A 23,041-nucleotide genomic window follows, 5' to 3' on the forward strand; every position below is an offset into this window, starting at 1 on the left:
CTAAAGTAACGTAGGGAAGAAACAGTTATTTTCGCTTGTGCTTCCAGGTCACAGTCCGTTACTGAGGGAGGTCAGGGCAGAAACTCAAGCAGGAGCTCCAAGCAGAACCCTGGAGGACACTGCTTGCTGGCTCACGCTCAGCTAGTTTTCTTAGAAAGCAGGACCATCTGTTCAAGGAATTGTACCATGCACAGTGTGCTGGGCCCTACCACATCAGTGAACAGTTAAGACGGTCCTTCGCAGACATGTCCACAGCCAACTTGATGTAGGCAGTTCATCATTCAAGGCTTCCCTCTGAGATGACTTTAAGCTCTGCCAAGTTGAAAATTAAAACTAACTTGGGGGGCTGGAGAGCTGGCTCAGTGGTTAAGGGCACTGGCAGCTTTTGCAGAGGATTTGGTGGCTCACAGCCGTCTATAGCTGGATCCAAGTGATCCAAGTATCTCTTGGCCAGCCTCTTCTGGCCTCCGTGGACACCAGGCACACGTGCAGGTAAAACATTCAGATGTATAAAATAAAAATAAACAAGTCTTAAAAATAGCTAGGATAGCTGGGAATTTCTTGTCCTTTTTTTTAATAAGTTTTAAAATGTTATATTTAATTAACTTACAAAGTAACAAGTTTCCATATGGGACTTTCATACACATCTCAACTTCGACCAGCCTTCTTCCCTGCCCCACCCCACCGTGCCCTTTGGCTCCATTGTTTAAGGCTGGGGATTTTCTAAAACTGGCTTTCCCAACACAAAGCCTTGCTTTGGGAACCCCTTCAAAACTGCTTGTTGTACTGCGATGCAGAAGGAGCCACTTTGACAGGTGGGGCTGGATGGGCTTTGGAGTGTGACTGGGATGTAACTGAGCTAAGTGGTTCCGAGTAGATGGAGGAGCTCCATGCAGCTCCTGCACCAGCTTAGGCCCTCTGTGGAGTAACTTGTGTTCCTTTGGTTTTCTGAGGCAGGTCATGAAGAAGTGGGCTGTGAACTGCTAACGGCAGTCTCGGCAGCCGGCTCCTGCGGCCTGTGTTGCCTGCATACTGTGAGTGTCCAAGAAGAGTTCTTAGGCTGCAGACTCTTGGGGAAATTGCCAGGTCCTCAAAATGGCGAACAGTTTCTTTGCCAAACTCTGTCTCACTGCGTGTCAAGGCTCTATACTGAGGAGCTATTGCTTGGCTGGGAGCAATCTGGCTCTGCAGCTTTGATGAGGCAAGGGGTCCATCTCCTGCTGTGGCATGCTGGCACACACCGAGAGAGGCTGCTGTGGTACTGAAAGCCTGCTCTGAGAGCCATGGTTTCATGGGACCTGAGCCCGAGTCCCTCTGCCTTCTCGGAAGGTTTGCTTAATGAAATGGAGCAGAACAGAAGCTGCTCCAGCTACCCAGGCTCTCGCTTCCCTGGCCCTGGAAGACAAGACTGGACCTAATTCATTGGTGTGGCTCACCTACCAGCTATTTGGGTCATATTAATGAGGGAAGCCTTTCAATCCACCATCATAGATGTTGCTGGGAGACGGATCCTCGAGGCCGTGTTGTCTTTTAGAAAAGGAGGCTGGGGGTGGGGTGCAGGTGTTGCAGACTTTGTGCTTTTGGGAGGAGGGGCAGAGCTGTTCTAGAACGCTCAAGGGCTGTTGCCATACAATGTGAAATGAGGAACATGGACTCAGACCTTCCCTGGGAACCAGCCATCAGTGAGGACGATCCTGATGTTCCCTTCCTTGGGTGTGTGTGTGTGAGGGTACCGCTGTTTGGGGTGGTGCTTTCATGTGCCACTACCTGCCCTTGGGTGCCATTTGCAACCATTCATGGAGACCTAACAAGAAATCAGCGTAGTTGGTTGTTTTTTAACTCTTTACTCTTTAGGCTTTTTTTTGGGGGGTGCAACCTAGCTCCCAGATAAATCACATGGAGTCTTATTATTTCTTATGAATGCCTGGCTTTAGCTTGGCTTATTTCTAGCCAGCTTTTCTCAACTTAAAATATCCCATCTAAAATAGCCCATCTTTTGCCTCTGGGCTTTTATCTTTCTCCTATATACCTTTCTTTACTTCTTACTCCATGTCTGGCTGTGTGGCTGGGTGGCTGGGTGGCTGGGTGGCTGGGTGGCTGGCCCCCGTGTTCTCCTCCTCTTTCTCTTGCTCCTCTATCTTCCCTCTTCCCATATTTCTCGTATTTCTACTCTCTGCCTGCCAGCCCCGCCTATCCTTTCTCCTGCCTTGCTATTGGCCATTCAGCTCTTTATTAGACCAATCAGGTGTTTTAGACAGGCAGAGTAACACAGCTTCACAGAGTTAAACAAATGCAGCATAAAAGAATGCAGCGCATCTTTGCATCATTAAACAAATATTCCACAGCCTAAACAAATGTAACACATCTCTAACTCATATTCTACAACATGACTGAATGTCAAGGGGGAAGTGTCAAGGAGTATCAAATGTGTTGGCTGCCCAAAAGTTTTGTTTTTTCCCACAATTCCAACTTTATTACAATTATTTGTTTGTTTGTTTGTTTATGTGGGGGGGTTGTGTGTGCCAAAGCATGTGTGAAGAGGTCAGAAGACAACTTGTGAGAGCTGGTTCTCTCCTTCCACCAGCCATTGTGTCTTGGGGACTGATCAGTCTAAGTACCCTTAACCTGCTGAACCATCTTGCTGGCTCCCGACTTCATAGCCAACAATAATGGCCATTGTAATTGTTTTGGCAGTACTAACTTCACACAAATCCATCCACTGAACATTTCCAGCATTCTCAGGAGGTAGGAAATCTTATTATCTTCTTTTTTTGAATGAGGAGATTGAAGTTTAGAGAGGTTATGGTCCTAGGACTGGCCAAGGTGACTGGTTCTAGGCTCCACGTGACAGATGGCAATATACTCTGCATTGTAGGTTGTACATAATTTTATTGTCATAATTTGAATTTTGTTTGATTCTTTTCAGGAAGTTGATAATGATTTTTTGTATATGGAAGAGAGAGGGAGGGAGGGAAGTTAGGCATAATGATTATGATGGGAGAAAAGATATTTGATTTAAATTGCACATGCAGTGTATGCATAGGGGTCCTCTGAGGGGCTGGTTTGCAGCTGTAGTCTGAGAATTGAGACCTTAGTGGCACCCAATAAGCAAAACCCCTCGGAGGTCAGCCTGGAGAGAAGTGCTAGTGGCATCAGCTGGGATGTGGTAAGATGATCATCTTGGGTTAAATTCTTCCCCAAATCCTCAAGAGAAGAATATCCCCCCCCCCCCCCAGCATCTTCTCTTTAGGGAAACTGTGGTGTGTCGGTTTGCAACATGGATTATGGTGCCTGGACAGGTTGGGAAAACTTCTCAATCTTTATTAGCATCTCTGTCCAATGGTGTTGATTAGAGAGCTGGGAGGATGTGCCAGCAATACCTTCAGTTTGTGGCTAGTTACTGTTCAAGTTCCTTTTCCTTTTTTCTCCTTTTCCTGAGTGTCTGTCATCATCACCCAGATGTCTAAAATATACACCCAGGACTTGAATCTCAGGCCTGAGTTTAGGATGACCAGAGCTCACTCTCTAGATGCCAGTCAAACACCCAGACTCACTTCTGTCATAGAAACCGATTCTGCTCAGTGTTACGCAGTGATATGGGCACCTGTAGGCTCCCCGTAGGAGGTTTACAAGTGTTAGGGAGCCAGATGGACTCTACCCATAGGCCCATAGACCTCACTAAGGTTTCCTAAAAACCTTCTCAATCTTTGGGTGTTTTGTCCTGTGCTCTGCTGCATAGTCAGCCTCATCCCGCGTCTTTGTGTTTCTCTGAAGGGACACAATTAACTCTTACAGAAGACAACTCTTAGAAGAGGAAGCATTTAATTGGGGCCTGGCTTACAGTTTCAGAGGCTTAGTCTCTGATCATCATGGAGGGAGCATGGCAGCAGGCATGGCAGCATGGTGCTGGAGAAGGAGCTGAGATCTACATCCCGATCTGAAGGCAGAGACAGAGAGACAGAGACTGGCCTGGTCTGGGCGTTGGAAACCTCAGAGCCCACCCCCAGTGACATAACTCTTCCAACAAGGTCACATGTCCTGATCTGTGTAATCCTCTCAGACAGTCCCACTCCCTGGTGACCAAGCATTCAAATATGAGTCTGTGGGAGCCGTTCTCATTCAGACCAGCACATTCTGCTTTCCCAGATCTGTTGCCTTCATGCCCGTGCTGCCCTGGGAACATCTGGTTTCCCTCTTCATGGTAGCAGTTCAGGTTCCCTCATGGGCCTTGCCTCCGTTGTGTCCTCCGACCCTTGAGAGCACTGGGAACAAGACCACCGTTCATGATGGTTATGGATGTCAATAACTCTGTTGGGTTATTGGAACAGGGTCCAATTCTGTTCTTTTTACTATAATGACCACAAATGTCTTCCTCCGATCTGCCAGCTGGCCGCTGAGCCTTCCTGAAGGTGCCGGGAGCATGGCTTTCCATCTGACTTATAAACTAGCAACCTGGGCCTTAGGAGCCTGCTGCTCTGCAGTCATGAACAGTTTGCATAACTTCCTTGAGTTCCTGTGCTTCAGGGCTCAGGCCGACTTTTCCCTTCTTTAAAGCTCCCACCACTACTTCAAAGCCTGGAAACATTTCCTCATGTGCTTCTGGGATGGGAACCTGCCTAAAATACTCCCTCTCTCCTCACATCCATGGACGATTAATTAGCCCACAGCTCTAACTTGGTGGATGTTTTACTGCAGCGGAGCCAAGCTGTGCACCAGGAATATCAAGACTCTAGTCTGTCAGAGCTGGGGGGAAACCATGTCTCCAGGCTATGTGCTTCCCAACTTTGGACACTTCCGGGGAGGTCCCTGGGGCCTTGTTTTCCCATAAGGGAGCTTTCCAAGGCCTCCCTCCTTTACCCTTTTTTCATTGGGGTGGCTTGGCTGAAGGGTTTAAGCATAAAACAGTGGGAGACCAGGGGGACAGAATGAATTTGGTTTCAAGTAACCAAAACTGGGGTCTTCTGAGCCCAAGGAGGCATCTATCTGACCAGATCTCATGGAAGCTGGAGGTGGACAGAGGCCAGACTTGGGACTGACACTATCTTCCATCTCCTTCTTCTCTGTCCTCTTTCCTGCCTCTGTTGGCCTCTTCCGGCCCTCTGGGTGATGTCCTGATGGCCAGTTCCTTCTCTTCCCTCTGCCCAGGTTTTCTATTCTTCCACCCAGAGCTGGTGATCACCCAGTGCTCTCTGGCATGTGGCATTCAGAGTGACTGTCTGCTTCCCACCCTGTGATGGGATCCAGGTGAGGAGCAGGTTCCAGAGAAGAGCTAGCACTGGAAGCCAGTGTCCTCCAGGGTCCCCTGAGCCGAATTGGCCATCCACCTTTTGGCAGCCCAGGCTCTGAGACCTTGTCTTCTTCAGTCAGTACCTTTCAGATTCCTTCCATGCGGGAGTCTGCTCAGGGGCTGGGAAGGTGGCCCAGGGCTGCTGTGGGAACCTGTGGAGGAGCTCACTGCTGTTGGAGGCCCCTGCAGATTGGTGGCCTCCCAGTCATCACAGTTACTAACAGAGCCTCTGGTTTTATGGGGCTTAGTCAGCCGTGGGGACACTTGGTTGTTAGGAAATGACTGCTTTCTTTTTCCAAGCTGCTTGGGTTAGAAGTGGCTCTCTGTGGGGTTCCACCCTGCTTTTAGTGACTCTGCCTGTAAATGGCGGCTCAAGGTGGTGAAAGCCGGCCTCTGGGGACCCCAGGCTTCCTGCCACCTGGCCTATCTGGGATCTGCTGAGTGTCCCTTGGACTCCTTGGAGATGGAAGGAGTCCCTTCTTACTTGGTGGCCATGACAGCGCTGTGAGGACAGGGAGGGGTCTGGCCTGGAGCTCAGGACGTGGATCAGTAGTACGGACAAGGAGGTCTTCCTGTGGACCCAGAATTCCATAGGTGTATAGACCGTGTCTGTGTCTAACAGACACATTACATTCTGATCCTTTGTTTAGATTTGGCTAACATGTAAAAAGCCATTTTGGTGACTTCTGATTAAATTTATACCTGGGCCCAATTCAGGACAGCAAAGTTGACTCCCCTTTTAACCCCAAGATGTTTAAAAAACAAATGCTTGTTAATAAGCTTCTGCATGCCAGAGTTTAAGCTGAATGTCAGAGTACACAGATGGGTTTGTATGGAGTGAGGAAGGCTGTCCTCTAACTCTATCCCCAGCAGACCTCCTGTAGAAGGGCCCTGGCAGGGCCTGAGGACTGTAAATACTTGGGGTTGCCTCATTGGCCTGTCAGCATGGGCAGGAAGCAGCCAGATAATTTTATGATCCATAAAAGCAAGCACCAGACATGCTCCGAAATTCATTAGTGTTTGCTTGTCCTTACAGATAGCCTGTGCTGTTTGCCTTCTGACTAGACAGCTGCGGGCAGGGCCCGATTTGAGGGCACGCAGAGCCCTGAAGCTCTGGCCCTCCTGCAGGCGCAGTTTAAAGCAAAGCTTCAGTTCGTGGCTGGAGACTGCTTTGCTCTGGAACATTGGTGCTGTGACTGAGATCAGCTTTCCTTAGTGGAAAGCCTGGCTTCCCAGATCCTCCTCCTAGGATGGGTGGTGGTCCTCTGCATTGCAGACAGACTCTTGGAGTTATCCGCCACTTCTCCACTGCACAGCATTGAACCAGTCCATCCCCTGCTCAGACCACAGATGTTTTTCTACCTTCTTCCTAACTCTCAGACCCACGACACTCAGGGCCCAGGCTATGACTGTCACCATGATCCCAACGTGGCTGTGGGACTGTGGGGCCCAGGCCAGCTGTCTCTGATGTAGGAGTAGACAGAGAGGCTGACCAGTCTTGGCATTGGATGTGCTGAGGTCAGGCCTTCAGCAGTCTTGAAGTCTGAGTGGCATCTGGAGGAAGCCAATGTGCCCAGGGCCAGATGTCTGGGGTCTTGGAGTGGAGTTAGAGATTGGAGTATAATTACTACCTTCCTATGGTTGGATTAGGCATTCCTGGGGCCTGTGTGGGGTGGTGAGTTCCATGCTTATCATTTGTTTGCTCAGCACATGTGGACAAGGCAGACCACTTGTCAGGCTGCCTGTCTGGTGTTCTAAAGGGTCCAGGGATGATCAAGGAGTCACTGGCCTAAGGGGAATGGTAAGAAGTTTACCTATGTGACCACAGAGACCACGTTGAAAGAAGATAAGCCAGGGGCCACCTGGGAGGGGAGCCGGTACTCCTAGCTGGGGCAGTTGCCAGAGAGTTCTTGAGGAGTCCCGTTTGTCTGTGGCCTAGAGAACGGTTATAATGTGAAAAAACAGGAATAAAAGGTGTCCAGGTAAAGGGAGCAGCTGGAACACAGGTAAAGCAAGGGAGGAGAAAATTACCTTTGAGATGCAGTGGCAGATGAAGGGCATTGTTGGAAACCAGCCTGGTGAGTGGGAAGGAACATTGTGGAGGGCTGGGTGCCTCTAGTGGGCACAGCAAAGGAGCTGCTGGTTCCTGGGGAGCTGAGCTTCCTTCCAGCTGGAGAAGCGTCTAGCTCTGCCTCTCAGCCAGCCCCAGAGCAAGCCCATGACACTTTGCTTCCCTGGAATTGTGATGTTCCCCCCGCCTCTTCTGTGGCACACCCACGGACACACCGTGTCATGCTGGCAGCAGGACACCTGCCTGTCACTGGAGCTTACCTGTCTCTTATCTGTTCTCTGCTCTGCCCCTCCTTCCACCGTGTCAGCGTGTCTTCCCGGCTTGGTTGCCCTCTGCCCCCTCCTTGGGGTTTGACATTTAATTTCTAGAGGATATTTCTGCACCCACATCTGCTCCTCCTTCCCTAATGCCCCTTCACCCACAGCTTTTTCCAACTTTCTAGTAGTTTCCTCAGAGGCTTTAGCTCAGTCCCAGGTGTCTAAGATGCAGGCCGCATGGCGCGCTTGTCTTCTTTTCCTGGCCTTTTGTGACCCTACTGCACACCCACCACTCCGTGCTTCTCCTGCTGTCCCTCCTCCCAGCTCTTAGCTCTCCCTCCAGGCCTGTGTGCTGGCTGTCAAGCCCATCCTGCTTGCTCCCCCAGCCCCATTGTAACTGCTTATCACACTTCGATTGTGCCCTGAGTAGTGTGTTCAGATGGTGTCTGTTTTCCTCATTGAAAGCAAGCAGCTCTGTCCCCAGGTTGTGCAGGCTGGTTTCATGCTACTGATCAGAGGGGCACTGAGAATGGGAATAGCGGGCTGGGCCTGTGGTTGGGAATGAAGCCATGGTCTCACTGCCTGCCATGTAAACAGTGGTTTCACACCACGGCAGGCCAATGGCTCCAGCGTCTGAAAGGCTTCCGTACACTTTGGAGTAAGTGTTTCTGTGTAGAGCAAACATCTGGAAGGCTGGATTTCCCTCTTGCTTTCAGGGAGGAAACAGCTTTCCTGAAAGAGCCATTCCTGATGGTCTACACAGGCGGGGGCTTCCGTGGTTATTGTCAGACAGAACAAGCATCAGAACAGCCTCACGCCCTCAAGGGTGCTGAGCTGTGCAGCCATTGCTGGGACTTATCAAAAGCCTGGCATTATTTCCAGAGAGTCTCTTCTGTTTGGGACTGCAAGCTGTGATCCAAAAGCACGTTCCTGGGGTGGGAGAGGATTCTTTTAGTGTGAGGTGCTCAATGAAACTTAGCTTGAGCAACCCAGATTAGCCTTGTGGTGCCTTCTGCAGCTGCCAGATGAGTGCTGCAGGGCTTGGGGATGGTCAGCCTCAAGTCCCTGGGCCGCTTTTCCTTCCGAGTGAAGTCTGCTCATACCCTGGTCCCCTGCCTGGTGACCGTCCGCATCCCTCAGTCTTCCCGGTAGACTTCCTCCAGTAAATGCTGCCTACCTCGATGAATTTGCATATATTAAATTGTTCTTCGTGAAACTCAGCTCTTTTACCTACAAAATGCAATAGTGAAGTCTACTTCTCCCTCTTTATCCTGCCTTCCTTTCTCCTCTTCCTGTTCTCCTTGCTTCTGTCTCCCTCTGTGCTTCTGAACCCTGAGTGCGCCCTGATGGTCGGTCTCCAGCACCCCCTTCCAGCCATGAGCTCCTGCTGCTGCCTTCCTGAATGGTCTCATCTGGTCACCTCTGCCCACACGGTGCAGTGCAAAGACCCCGGAGCTCCTGATGCAGCAATCCCTCTGTGTGCTCTTGTACAGCCATGGGTGGGAAGAAGCTGCTGTGGGGGCTTGAGGGTGGGGTGGGGTGGGGAGCAGGGGTCCCCACCCTGCCCATGTGCTGAGGGCTGGGCTCTGCAGAGGTGCCTGTTACCTCATACCTTTTCTGTGTTAGGAAGTGACGTCTGTTAGCCTGAGACAGAGTCCACTAAGCGTCTAAGTTCTCTTCTTCCTTTCACCATGTGTCTATTGTGGGGGAGGGCACAGAACACAACACATGTGTGGAGGTCAGAGGACAAATGTGGGGGTCAGTTTCCTTCTTCTGCCATGTAAATTCAAGACACCAGACTCAGGTCATCAGTTTTGGCAGCAAGTGCTGTTTACCCCTGAGCCATCCTGTCAGCTCCTTTTCCCTTTAAATTTCAAAGGATTAGATTTCTGAGACAGGCTTGTTGGGCTTGGAGAGTCTGCCCATCACTTTCTGTACTGGAGTAGGTCAGTTAGCATAAATTATGTGTTCTATAAAAGGCGTAGAGCGCGCACTTAGAAAGTCACGTGACCCTGGACCACTGGGTTCACTCTCCCCCTTTCTTATGTAACTTCAGTGCGCTTATCAACTAGCAATGTCTCCTGTGGCCCAACACAGAAGGCACAGGAAGAGCCTGTGTCTTCCTCAGAAGCACGTGCTTCAAGAGATTTTGTTTTGTATTCTCCCTTATGTTAAGCATTTCCTGCAGCATGTGATGATCAAGGAATACTAGTTTGTGCAGAGAAGCATGCTGACCGGGTTGAAATTCCACTGGAAACAGTGAGACACATATTAGATATTGCCAAAAGCCCAGAGCAATGGATCAGGAGACAAGCTAACATTTTCTCTTAATGCTCAGAGGAAAGACCAAAAAGAGAAGGCTCAGCGGGTAAGGGCACTGGCTGCTCTTCCAGAGGAAGGACCCGGGTTTGATTCTCAGTGCCCTCATGGCAGCTCGCAGCTGTCTGTAGCTCCAGTTCCAGGGGATTCGATGCCCTCTTCTGGTTTCTCTGGACACCAGGCACTCGTGGAGTAACAGACATACGTGCAGACGAAACAGCTGTGTACACTTGAGAAACAAGTTGGCTGTGTGTTGTCGGCAGCACCCTCTGTCCAGAGCAGCACCATCTTCATGAGACCAGATGGTCTGATTTGCCCAACATCAGTGCAGCTGGGCCTCTAGAGCAGCGCTTCTCCACCTTCCTAATGCTACACCCTTCCAGACAGTTCCTCATGGTGTGTAACCCCCAACCATAGAATTATTGTATTGCTACTTCATTACTGTAATTTTGCTACTGTTGTGAATCATATGTAATTACTTTTGGAGATAGAGGTTTGCCAAAGGGGTCTAGACCCACAGGTTGAGAATCACTGCCCTAGGTCATTAGCCCCCTCGCCTGCACATCCAGCCACTTTCACCAAATTCTGTCCTAATTTATACCTGGCCTCATGGTCTCTGGGAGGGCTGGGGAAGATTAGGGAGAGGGAGCCCAATCCATGGGGCTGTGGGAAAGCCATCACTGTGCAACATGAAGTCTTCCCAGTATGGCTGCGTTAGGGGCACCCCAGTCCTGCCAGTCACCTCTCACCTGTGCCCTCTAACGAAGTCCAGTAAACTGGTTCTCCAGGGAGAACAGTGGAATTGAATCTTGGTCTTCCATTGGGACCTTAGAAGGCATGGGATAGATATGGCCTGATCTCCTGTAACAAGACAACTCCGGATCTGAAAAAAGAACAGAGGGCAGACGTGAGAAAGCCCTTGTTTGTAATGCATTAAGGACAGAAGCTGGCAGAAAGCACAGATGCAGTGTGAGCTGGAGCAACAGTGGGTATCCTGTGCACAGATACCCAAGATGGAAGACGAGGCTTCTGACTCCAGAGACCAGAGACTTGGCTAATTCTGACTCACACACTAACTATAAATGGGGGTGTGAGCAGGTTTCTTAACTTCTTCAGCTCAGGTTCCAGTTCTTCATCTGTGAAATGGAGCAGTCACGGAGCCTGTCCCATGGGCTTCTTGTGAGGGCAATGGATAAAAAGTGTGTAAGAAGAGTAGCGCTCAGTGCGTGCTGTTCTGGCCATCACACATGTAAGGCCAGGCAAGATTGCTGGTGACATCATTGTTCTTTATGGGGTGCTTTGTGTAGTTCAGAGTTTTTTATAATGAGCACCTACCTACTGGGTCTCTAATCAAGAAAGTGTTGTGTTATTGTTACTTTTTTAAAGAGAATATTTGAGAGATGTTGTGTCCATCCCATCCCCAGTGGCAGGGTGGAAATGGACATGTAGCCCTGTGGGCCTCCTGTTGGCTTGTTAGCTTGTGGGGCTGGCCTGCCGGTTGCGGTGCTATATTCTGTTAATTGGGGCCCTTCCTCTGTCACATGGACTGGAGACTGCAGGGCTGCTATTGGCTGCCACAGGCACAGACAGCTGGATCTAATTTGTACAGAGCTATGCTGGACAAGGGCTACAGAGGGAATGTTTTGGGAAATCTGCATCATCGTGACCCTGAATCTAGTGCATGTTTTCCAGCAGACAGTAGTTAGGGATTTGCTGGAACAGTAGTGGCTGTAATGAGTTGTTCTTCTATAGAAAGAACAGAACAGAAAGGAAGCAGATTGCCCCTGCTCATTCAGCGACCGCCCACCCCCATGCATACACTCAACTCTGTTCCCACTGGCTGCGCTCCCACCTGAGGGAGATGCCTGGCAAACACCCTGAAGCCGACATGCCGCCTTCTCCTGGGCACTGCCTCCTCCCTTTCTCCACCTCAGCTTCCAGCAGGTGTTTGTTTCAATGGCCGAAGTGTTGCCCTCCCAGGCGATAGTGGGTGTACCCTTTGCTGTCTCCAGCCAGATGTGGGCACAGCAGAAGTGGCCTGTGTGCCTGGCCCACCCTGCTATTCTTGCTCCTGTGATCAGGGTGTAGACCTCCAACACTCAGGTGAGGCGTCCCCTCAGTAGATGATGCCGTGCTTGCCTGGCCTGGCACGCTCTCCCTCCTCACTCCTGTCATTTTCCCAGACACCTTCCCCTTCAGTCACACGGGCTCTTGATAGTCTCAGCCATGCTGAGGTTCTCCTCACTTGGCCTTCATGAGTGCCCTTCTTGCTGCCTGGGCCCCTCTGCTGCAGTTGCCGGGAATGGCCCTCATTCCTCCCAGTCTCTGTGCTAGGCCAGTTTATTGGGCACCCCCCTGGAAATGTTCTCTCCAGATATCCCCTCCTTCATCCTGGCCAGTAGTTTCCCAAAACACTTGTCTTTTTCCTACTTACTACAGATTTCTCCCCTCTTCCCTCCTGTAGACTTGAGCTCCATGGACATGAGTGTATGTGATGTTTCCTTTGCTCTATTTCCTCAACCCACCCTCATTCTGGAATGAATGAGAATAGACATGTCTTCCATCTGCCCATCACTACTGTTCCTTCATCTTCTCTTTGTCTTCCTTCCCTAGCCTTCCTTCTCCTTCCCCTCTCCCTCCTTTTCCTCCTAAAAGAGCTGAGAGACAGACAGACAGACAGACAGACAGACAGACACACACACACACACACACACACACACACACACACACAGAGAGAGAGAGAGAGAGAGAGAGAGAGAGAGAGAGAGAGAGAGAGAGAGAGAGAATGTGTGAGAGAGTGAGCCGCACAAGAGACTTGCATCTAGAAAACATCCTTTAGGATGGACATCAACCTAGAAACAAAGACAGTTGTTGTTCTTTGTTGTCTTGAGTTCTGGCAATCAGAATCCCTCTCTTCCCCCAGCCCTCAGCAGACACCAAGATTCTCCAGGCCGGACCTCTCCAGCAGTGTCAGCTACTCGGGTGCCCACTCCCTTCCTCCTCCCTCTCTCACCTTCCCTCCCTCCCTCCCTCTCTCACCTTCCCTCCCTCCCTCCCTCCCTCCCTCCCTCCCTCCCTCCCTCCCTCCCTCCCTCCCTCCCTCCCTCCCTCCCTCCTGTCTCTTCTCTTGCTTCCTTTTCCCTTGGCCCCAGACCTTTCATGCCTCATAGCAGCTAGATTTGTTCCAGGAAAGGGCAGTTCCGGGCAGCCCCACCTCTACAAGCCTTTTCTGAGCCCCTAGTAAGGGGCTCCCCACAAGAGCTCTGTGCAGTGTTTCCAGCTGGGCGTGATCTTGCGATTTCTCTCTCTGTGCAGAGTGTGGAGGGCCTCTTGCTCCTGTGGGACTGCTGGTCATTTGTAGCCGTTGACGGGTGATAAGTGGCTGTGACTATGAAAGTGGTGCGTATTTTGGGGTAAACTTAATTTTAAAGGTGATATGCCGCCATGCACCACTTCTTTCCCAAACTGTAGAATAAAAACCATGATCTCTTTAAACAGGTTTCTTTCCTGATTATGTTGGAGTTTTGGCTTATTGCGACCTGGGTTTCCTGTTCCATCCACTTCGTGTATTCTCTGTTATCTCTCGTTCCTGTCGTCTTCCCAATGCTCAAGCCTCGAACTTCCCGTTCAGAACATCGTGTTTGCCTTAGGTGGACCTGAAAAATGGCAGCCATCGAACAGCGCCATGCTCACTGCGACTGGCACCTGTTACTCAGTGCCCAGTGAGCGATGGGCCTGCATCATGTTTCCTTGTTTGACAGCCTCGGGCCCCCCAGTTCTCTGGGGCCCCCAGGTCTCTTCTTTCTGACTATTAATTGCCCTACGATGGGTCTATGCACATGTAATACATAAGGGTACAAATACTAAAATACACTATGTTTACATACGGTGTGGATACTAAATGATATGTATGATATTTTAATATATACAAGGAGAAAGTCCTTGGTTTTATAAAGCCTGGAGATTATAATCACCTCTTTTCTTCCATCATTTGTCTTCATCAGGTCTTCATGACATGTCCACGCTTTCTGTTTTATTTCATCCATATCGTATTTTAATTGCCCTTGTCTTCCCCTCTCCGGCAGCCGGCCATCCTGCTCCAGGTTGAGCTAACTGCTCCTTAGCCCTTTGCACAGCTCCACTGTGGGACAGACTCTGCTTAGTAATGCTTAGTGAGGTTTGCTCATGCCGTTGGAGAGGTGAAAGCTGCCGTTAGCCACCGAGCAGCCTCGGGGAGAAGTGCTTGTCTGCCATAGTTGCCTGTGTCCCCGCAGCCAGCGACCTGACCTTACCCTGTCCTCTTGTCTTTTCAGAGTGCCTTCATGCTGAGGTCAAGGGACACTGCCCTGTGCTGGTCCCTTGACCTACCGCGGTGGTGTGCGCACTGCTAACTGTGTTTCCTTTGGTGGCCGCGTGGCCTTGGTTTCATGGGTAGACTAGGATTGTGTATCTCCTCACTAGCTGGTGGACTAGGGAAGTGGAGAAGGAAGATGCTCTGAAGCATGGTGTGTGGGAGATGGAGGACCCCAGTGGGAACACCTACCACGGATTCGCTGGAGTCCACATGCCTTCTCCAATGGCTGCATGGGTTGAAACACACAGCTTGTCTCATACCTCTTGTTAACTAAGAAGCCTGTCATCAGTTTGTGTACTACCTGCTCTCCACATATCCTCTTAGGCAAAGGCTCTCAAAAATAAAAAATGCCTATTTTTTTAAAATAGAAAATAGAATGGTTTTCTTATTATTGAATTGTAACAATTCTTTGTATATTGCATATGTCCTTTTAAAATCAACTTACCAAATAAAAATCCTGAGATCTTTTAGTCCCTTGTGTTCTCATTTTGGACCCTCCTCCTGCTCTGTGCCTAGGGTTCTTACCCGCCTTATGCTTCCTTGTCCTGGTTTCACTCTGTGTCTGGTGGCATGTACTTATGTCTGCTCTTTCCCTTCTGGGTGGCCAGGGCAGGACACTGAACTGTGCCTGCCCTGCAGGAAGACAGTTGGGTTGAGATTTATTCTGGGGTGCTAGAGGGGAACCTGACCGTCTGGACCCCGTTTTCACTGATGGGTGTGCTGCCTGAGCTCCTGTCACCAGCCTGACTCTTCATCCTCTTCCTATTGTCCTGGCAATGTAACCAAGAACCTCTGAGCCCAGCCTCCCACGGGCCAGCCCCAGGCAGCTGACTTTCTACCTCCTGCCCCCCACAGCCTTTTCTGGCACAGCCCACCTAGGGCCTCTGCTTCCAGGTGAAAGTCACACTGATTTCCAGAGCTCCTGTGAAGTCACTCACTGGTGGGTGAAGCCCTGCCATCCCCTTTCTCTTGAGCAGCGTGAGTTTCTCTTTTTCTTCTAGGCTCTTCCTCCTCGGTTGTATCAGGCATTGCAGCAGCATGTAGCACTCACATGCGTTGCCAGGATTCAATATAGCAGTGTCTGTCAGTGGTTCGGGGCTTTGGGGGTTCGTCATGAGGACGTTTGTCATTGGGCAGAAACCCAGTTTCAGTCACAGACTAAGCCCCTTGCTCTCTCACCCTTGACTGCAGCTGGTCCCACTGAATGTGACAGGAGCAGATCTTACTTGTGTGGACAGTGACACATGTACAAAGCTACTCCTGTTGTATTCAGAGCCATTAGCATCTGCTAGAGCTGAGGAGAGTGTGTGCCTCTAGATGCGTCCTCTCAGGAGACAGGGCTCTGTGGAAGGGACCTGGTGAGTACCAGGTCCACTTCCTACTAGCTGTAACCTCAGGAGGGTGGCAGTCTCTCGGAGCCTTGTCTCCATGTGGGGATGGTACTACCATGTAGCATGCAGACATACCTGCCGGAGCCCACAGGCCATTGGCACATAGTAAGCCCCGCTGTTTGCCCTGAGTCCCTGTTCCTGGGAAAGCTGTTAGCTCCTGACTACAATCCCTTTTGTCTTTTATAGTTAACCTTTGTGGCCAAAGGCCACGACCCCTTTCTGGCTTGGTAGACCCCCGAGTCAGATGCCCCCTGACCCAGGCACTGCCCTAGTAAGTTGTGTCCTGCCACCTACCTGTTCTCTTGACTGGCATCTTGTCAAGAGTATATTTCGTTAGAAAAGGTGAACATGTGTTCTTGAGCAACAAGAAAATCACAGGTGGCATCAACTTCATTGTCTTCAATTCACTAAAACTACTGATGGACTTGGCAGACTTGGCCACTGGCAGGTACAAGTTCTTCTGTTCCAGTCTTAATTCAGAGAGCGACAGAGCCAGCCAGACGCAGACGGGGGTACCACACGAGCGTCAAAGAGGCCTTAAGAAAGGCAGAAGTGGGAGCAGCCACAGACACGAGGGGTCACTACCGCTGGTTAGGTAAGAGATGGCGTAACCGAGCTTCAGAGCTGGAGGTGCAGGGCTGGGTCTGCACTCAGTGAGCCACCCCTGCAGGGGGTCAGTCAGGTGGAAGCCCTGCGGACAGAGGTGGGAGTTGATTATGTGATGCAGGCACCTGATGGTCTGGTGATGGTGATGGGGGTGCTGCTGTGGCCGTGGGAGGGCAGGTTTATTCTGGATTACACTTAGAAGAGTGTCATCCATTGTGGTGGGAAGGCATGGTAGTGCCTGGTCATTGTCATCAACCAACCAGGGAGCTGAGCAGTAACACTCAGCTGGCTTTCTCCCCTTTCCCTTCTGTCCAGTCTGGGGCCTCAGCCCATGGGATAGTGTCCTGCCCATATTCAGTGTGGGCTTTCCTATCAGTTAAACCTCTAGAAACACCCCACAGACATTCCCCAGAGGTGTGTAGTCTAGGAGAGTCTAAGCCAGTAAGTTCCAGTAAAGATGAACCGTTAACACCCAGTGTTAGATGTCCCTTTTATGTAACCCAGGACAGGGGATTTCTTGGTCTGGTATGCTTGGTAAGTTCACAGGTCTGTTTTGTTTTGTTTTGTTTTTTTTTTTTTAATGGTTTTGGTATGTCCATGTATTCTTGGTTTAATTTGACCCATTGACAGGTGGTAATATTTTATGTAAATAATTGTGTGCCTATGGTTGGTGCTGTGTAGATAGGGTTTGTCTCTTGTGCAAACCGGTTGTGAGGTCATACTGCCTTGGCACTTGAACTCCAGAAGGAGAAAACATGTTTTATAAAGTAAAGTCACTAGGGCACAGCATAGCCATAAAGTGGCTGTCCTGTGTAGTAGGGAGTGACAGCCTGATTGCCACGTACCTGCTGGAGCCTCTGTGGGGGTCAGCAGCCCTGCCCTGGCTTAGGTAAGGACTCTTAGGTAAGAGTCTTGCTACCCTGCCTGTCTGCTGCCTGGACAGATCAACTGTCTGCTTGTTCCTTATCTTTCTCTTCAGAGATCGGAGGCCAGAGCAGTGGTGAAGATTGTGTGAGGATGATGATGCATTCGGAGATCTAGAGCAGATGCAAGGTGCAGAGAGATGGCATGAGGGAGGCACCTGGCACAGTTGCTGGCATGCAGTGTGTGCTTAGGAAATCTTGGAGCGCATGCTTAGCTGACCCAGGCCCTCCTTTTAGGCATTGGGAGTCCTGGAACCCCTTAGACTCCAGGCTCTCTTGACCTAGGCTCTTGGCCCTGTTTCTCCATGCCCACTGTTCCTTTTCTTGTGAATGTTGTTTTACTAATTTAGGCAACAGGTTGAAAGTGCCAGCCTTTGTTCCCAGCACATACAAATGCCAGCTCGTCTAGTCTTTATGACTGGTGGGTGGGCACTGCCCTCAATGCTGCTTTTCAGATGAGGTCAGGCTTGTTCAGGGAACTGTAGCCATAGATCCAGGGCTGTTTTCAGATGACTAAAGACAGGCCTGGAGAATTAGTGACCACAGACTGACGGTGTCACGAGGTCACTTATCCGATGTTTCCTGACCATTCTGCTCTCTGGACTGTCTGTGATGTGTATGCCTTCAGTACTCACTTATGAGACTAAAGCCTACTAACTCTCTGCCAGGCACCAGTGGGAGGGTCTCCTGGGAGTGTTGACATTCCTGCTTCTACCCTAGGACCCCTTGTTTGTACACCCCTTCTAAGGTGACTTCCTGTGGGTGGCAAGGCCCGCTAGCTCCTCCATTACTTGGCCTGTCTCCTGAACCTGTTTTTACTCTCCAGCAGTGGCCAGCTCTGATGCGTTCCCTTCCCCAGTCAGACCCCATCCCAGTCTAGGCTGCCCTTGCTCCCACTGCTCAGTGGCTTCCTGTCACGGTGCCTTTGTCCGCCAGCTCCTCTGAAGAGTCTCCATGAGTAAACCTGGTGGTTTTTCCCTTGTCTCTGTTGTCTTTGTTTTCTCCTGCCAGGAGGGGGTTGGGGGAGGCAGGAGAAAGCTGGCAGTGGTGCACAGGGTGGCATGGTGCCAGAGACTGCTGCCAGCCCCATGGTGGTCCTGGAGGTCTGAGTCAGTGGCTCTTCCTTGAGGTGATGTGTTTTCCATGTAGACATACTGAGGGAACGTGATTTGGAGAAGACTGCAGTTGGAATTAAGCCCACATGTGGAGGGCCACGTGTTGGTACTAGCTTCCTATGGTCTGGAGGCTGAGATACCATGGGGGGTCTTCAGGGAGGATGTCACTCTTCCCCAGGACTCCTCTTTCAGAGATTTCCTCATGCTCCATACACAAGTCAGGGTTAGGCCTTTCTTAGGGCATGTCATGGTACCTGACATCTAGAGTCCTCAACACAGAGCAGGTGGGGTTCCCCTTCTGACTGTGGGGCTCCAAGGTGCTATGTCAGATGAGTAAGACTGTGTTGACACTCACTGTCGCCTAAGAATACACATAGGTAAGGCTGTTAAAAGGAAGCTGATTTTGTGCCAATTAGAGGTCTTTCCATAGACAGTGCTAGTAATAAACATTTGCCTTTGACGGGCAGAGAAGAGTATCTAAATGAATCCTGTGTTACTGAGATTTTTATTTATGGCAGCTGTGTAGACACACCCTTTTGGGTCTGGGCCTGCAGAAACCGAGGTGTACTGTGGGAGCCGAGGAAGATGTGGCCAACAAGGAACTTGGACTCTTGGTTGAGCTCAGGACAGGAACATGAGTGCCACAGAGCTGCTAGCTGAAGCCAGTGGCATGTGTGTGATCCACCCCACCAAGCAGTAGGATATGGAAGGCAAGCATGGACAGATCCCCATGGGGCTGGGGGCCTGCATCAGAGAGGAGCCCCTGGGAGATAGCACTGAGGGCAAGGGCAGTCAGGCAAAGACGTGGCCACGTGGAGAGGTTCAGGGGGCAGTGTCGGGCCATGATGTCCCAGTCAGGAGCTGACATTGCTAGAGGACAGACCAGTGGCAGGAGAGCAGGGCATGGGGGAAGGCAGGAAGGAGAGGGAAGATAGTTTGTGATATTCCACTGTAGAGGAGAAGGGAGGGGGTTGAAGGAGAGGTGGGGCCTGAGGTCAGGCATCTGATAGCATGAGTGAGTGAGGCTTCATGCACACCAGCATGCAGCAGGAAGGAAGCTAGAGCAGAGGAGGCTGCAGATATTGGCGAGACCTCTGGGACAGCGGGATGGTGGGATGGGGCCAGGTGATGTGGCCTCCGAGAGGGAGGCCAGGGAGGCAGGAGGACTGGAATGTCCTCCTCCCAGCTTCTGTTTTCTGGTGGACTCGGTTCTGCATGACGGAGGGCAAGACCCAGAACTCTGCTCCTAGTCTCCTCTCGTGCCCTCTGACCTCAGCCCAGTGTCAGAGCTGGCCAGCCTAGATGGTCTCTAGGTCTAGGGTGTTGGGAGGGCCAGATGCAACCCTGGCACACCAGGATGTAGAGCTGCCAGACCTTCCCCGCCTCAGCCCAGAGCCCCTTCCTGCTTAGAGCCAGCAGCCCTGTCTCCTGGGGTCAGCGTTGACTCGACCGCAGCCAGCTTGGTTCTATAGCAAGGCTCTTTAGTCCTCGGTGACTGGGAGAGTTTTGTTTTCTTCCTTCACATTTCCAACTGAACTTCACACAGATGGAATCTCTTGTAATCCTGTAAGGCCAAACACAGAAGGGGAAGAGCGCCAAGGAGGTTGGCCCAGAGAGTGTTTTAGTGCAGATAGAGCAGTCTGATTCCACCTGACATCTTGATAATCTTTCTGTACTGAGGTAGGGAGGTTCCAGTGCCAAGGAGCTCTCAGACTTCATTCCCTCAAAAGACACTCCAATGCCTGCTGTGGGCCAGACACATGCCCAGTGTGCCACCCCTCAGGGATGGAACTAATGCCCAGGACCCTGGAGACAGGGTGGCAGGGCTGGGGTTCAGAGTGAGGCCTTTCTGCTTGAGGCCTTTGGTCGAGCCAGGCTGTCAAAGCACCTCTCAGACAGTGTTGCCCACTGCTGAGGCTTTATTTTAAAAGGTACCTAGTCTCCTAGTGTACGAGGCTCCCTAGAGAACTGCCAACTCCCCCGACCCCAAAACCAAACCAAACCAAAAAACAAACAGCCCAGCAGTGTTTAAATGAAGGTCTCAGAGATATTCAAAGTGAATACCTTCAGGGCAGATATGTGAAATACCTGCCTTGACTCTTGCCTGTATAACTTTTGGTGAGAAGAGATATAGAAAACCATTTCAAGACAGTAGTGAGGGGAGAAGGAAGGAGGCACTTGGTGTTGGAGCTGATGCTGAGCACAGCTCCTGCCACACTCACTGCAGTGTGGACCCTGTTGTGGGGATTTATTATGGCAACGCCACGTAGTTAGAAAGGAGGTTTATTTTGGGGTAACTTACAGCCAGTAAAGGGGTTGGTTACGGGATCTGGGAGAGGTGAGGTGCAGTTCAGCGGGGTTCTCTGGAGAACTCTGCTTGGTCTGCCATCCAGCATCCAGGATCACGAGGAACCAAGAGCACCTGCAGGTCCAGATCTCAGGTCTTAAGGGCTCCTGTCTCAGCCCCACCCCAGGGGCAAGTCATAAGTAGGCATGGCAGTTACCAGAAGCCTCACTAGGAGTAGTACTTCAGGTCAAAGCTGGAACAGGCTACCCACTACAGTACCCGCCACCACTAGGGAGAAGACATCTGTGTCAAGTGCCCACATGGTCTAGGCATCCCATGTTCCTATGTCCTGTGAGACTAGAAGTTCTACAAAGAGAGACACCATGCCACTGGGGTGTGGACAGTCTAACTGTGGATGTATACCACTGACCCTCCAGGTGTCTTCCCAGGTGTCATGGTGCGAAAATAAGAACGTGTTAGTCTAAATTAAACACACACACATACACATGCATATGCACATGCATCCTTCCCAAGCACATGCATGCACACACCTACTGCTGCTGCTGTTTATTTTTGAATGCAGGAAAATATGGAAGGAAACACCATCAGTCAGAGACTGAACACTAAGCAGTCTAATTCCTTAACATTGTTTAAATGCACTGGTTTTATATTTGATTATAACACACAGTTTCTCAGCATTGACGTTGGGGGTCCCAGGAGAGAGAGGCCTTTGTCTTGACAAACTGTAACAAGGGCAATGATTACTATATGCTTAATGGTGTGTGTGCACGGTGGGGAGTAATTCCTTTGAGGCAGGTGAACTATGTATACGCTGGAAACGAATCCAGGTACATATTCCAGGCAAGGTGCAGACAGCAAATAGGCGACCCTTACAGCACCGAGAGAGTCGGTCAGGTGTGATTTTGAGAAGTGGAGTCACAGCATGGACAGTGAACACTTGTTACAATGGGATGTGGTCGAGGTCTTTATGAGAAAAACTGCAGGAAGGGCCTGTGCACGGGCCGCCTGTGCATGGGCCGCCTGTGTGGGTGCTGCTTGTGCGTCTGCTCCAGGGGCGCCGTCACACGCTGGTGTCTGTTAGTTGATAGCATTGTCTTCAGACTTGGGATGGAAAATGGCGAAGTTGAAATGGACTTGACCAGGTCCTGGCTCTCTGCCCTCATGGGGTGACAGCGGCTGCTCACAGACGGGAGCAGCCAGGAAGAGGTGTGTCTCAGCTCCTGGTTTTCAAGTGTCTCAATGTCCAGGCAGTTCATCTTTCAGCCAAGCAGGCCACAGTTTGGTTGCGGCTGGCTTCCCATGTGTGGTTGGCTGAGACTCAGCACTGGGTCCTGAGATGCCCTGATGATTGCTTGCTTCAGACAGAACTGTCCAGCCAGCAAGTTTTTCCTTTGTCTGTTTCCACTTTCCCAACCCCCGACTCCTTGCTACATGTTTGTTCCAGCTGCTTGGCAGCTGGTTCTCACTGAAGATCTTTAAAATGTTCCAGGTGCATATTTTTTTTTTTTAAAGTTGCTAATAAGGCAGAGGCCCGGTAGGAATCAGAGGGTCTTAGAAGTCTAGGTAAAGAACGTCCCTTCCTTCCCTCTCTGTCAGGGCACCCAACACAGAGTACCCAACATCATTTCATGATGGCCTTGCCTTGGTCTTCTTATAGCCTCCAACCTGTCCCTGGTGGTTCCTAGGGCTTTGTTGGCCTCTTAATCAAGGAGTTGAAATAAAGGCTCACACAGGTTACAACAGGGGCAGGGAAACTTTATTTGGAGCAAATTAATAGTTCACTACAGGAAGAAACACGCGTCAAGAGTGAATAGGGAACTCAAGATCCCCGACTTATTTGGGCCTTCCTTTTATGGGGTTCAAGAGGAGTTTGGTTGCTAAGGGCTGTAGCGTGGGTGGTTCTCTGTTTTGATTGGCCAGTTTGCATTATGTAAACTTTCATTCACTGTACGTGTCCTTTCCCATGATGCATCTGAGTTTAGTCATATGCCCGCCTAATTATGCACAGGCATGGGATGGTAAATAAGGGATCGTCCCCAAAAGTTCACTTAGAGGACACAGTTTGCATTATTGTTCAGGTACTTAAACTAGTTCAAACTGGATTGGGCCTCCAGCCTCATACCTGGAAATAATTGAAATGTGATTTAATAGAATCTGTCTGTCTAATGGTCATTGAATGGCGGGAGAAACTGACTCCGTTGTTCAAGAGGGGAGTGCTCGCAGCTCACTCAGTAAAGGCGGGCACTCCAGCTTGCTGACAGTCGCTAGGTGGGTTGTTGGGGAGGGGTGTGTACAGTACATGCAGGCGTGAGGTCTTGGGCTGTCAGGTGCAGTATTAAAAGAGGGGCATGTCCACAGCCCTTACCAAGTAGAGTCCTCGGTTGCTGAACTCTACCCTGTACTTGCCTGT

General features: G+C 50.5%; 1 protein-coding gene across 18 annotated transcripts in view; it reads left to right on the top strand.

Annotated features, from left to right (window-relative positions):
- Positions 1-23,041, top strand: part of Ralgps1 (Ral GEF with PH domain and SH3 binding motif 1) — a 243,429-nt gene that overhangs the window by 60,906 nt on the left and 159,482 nt on the right. The window lies entirely within an intron of this gene.

The sequence above is a fragment of the Peromyscus leucopus genome, chromosome 4, assembly GCF_004664715.2.
Source record: "Peromyscus leucopus breed LL Stock chromosome 4, UCI_PerLeu_2.1, whole genome shotgun sequence".
NCBI classification, from domain to species: domain Eukaryota; kingdom Metazoa; phylum Chordata; class Mammalia; order Rodentia; family Cricetidae; genus Peromyscus; species Peromyscus leucopus.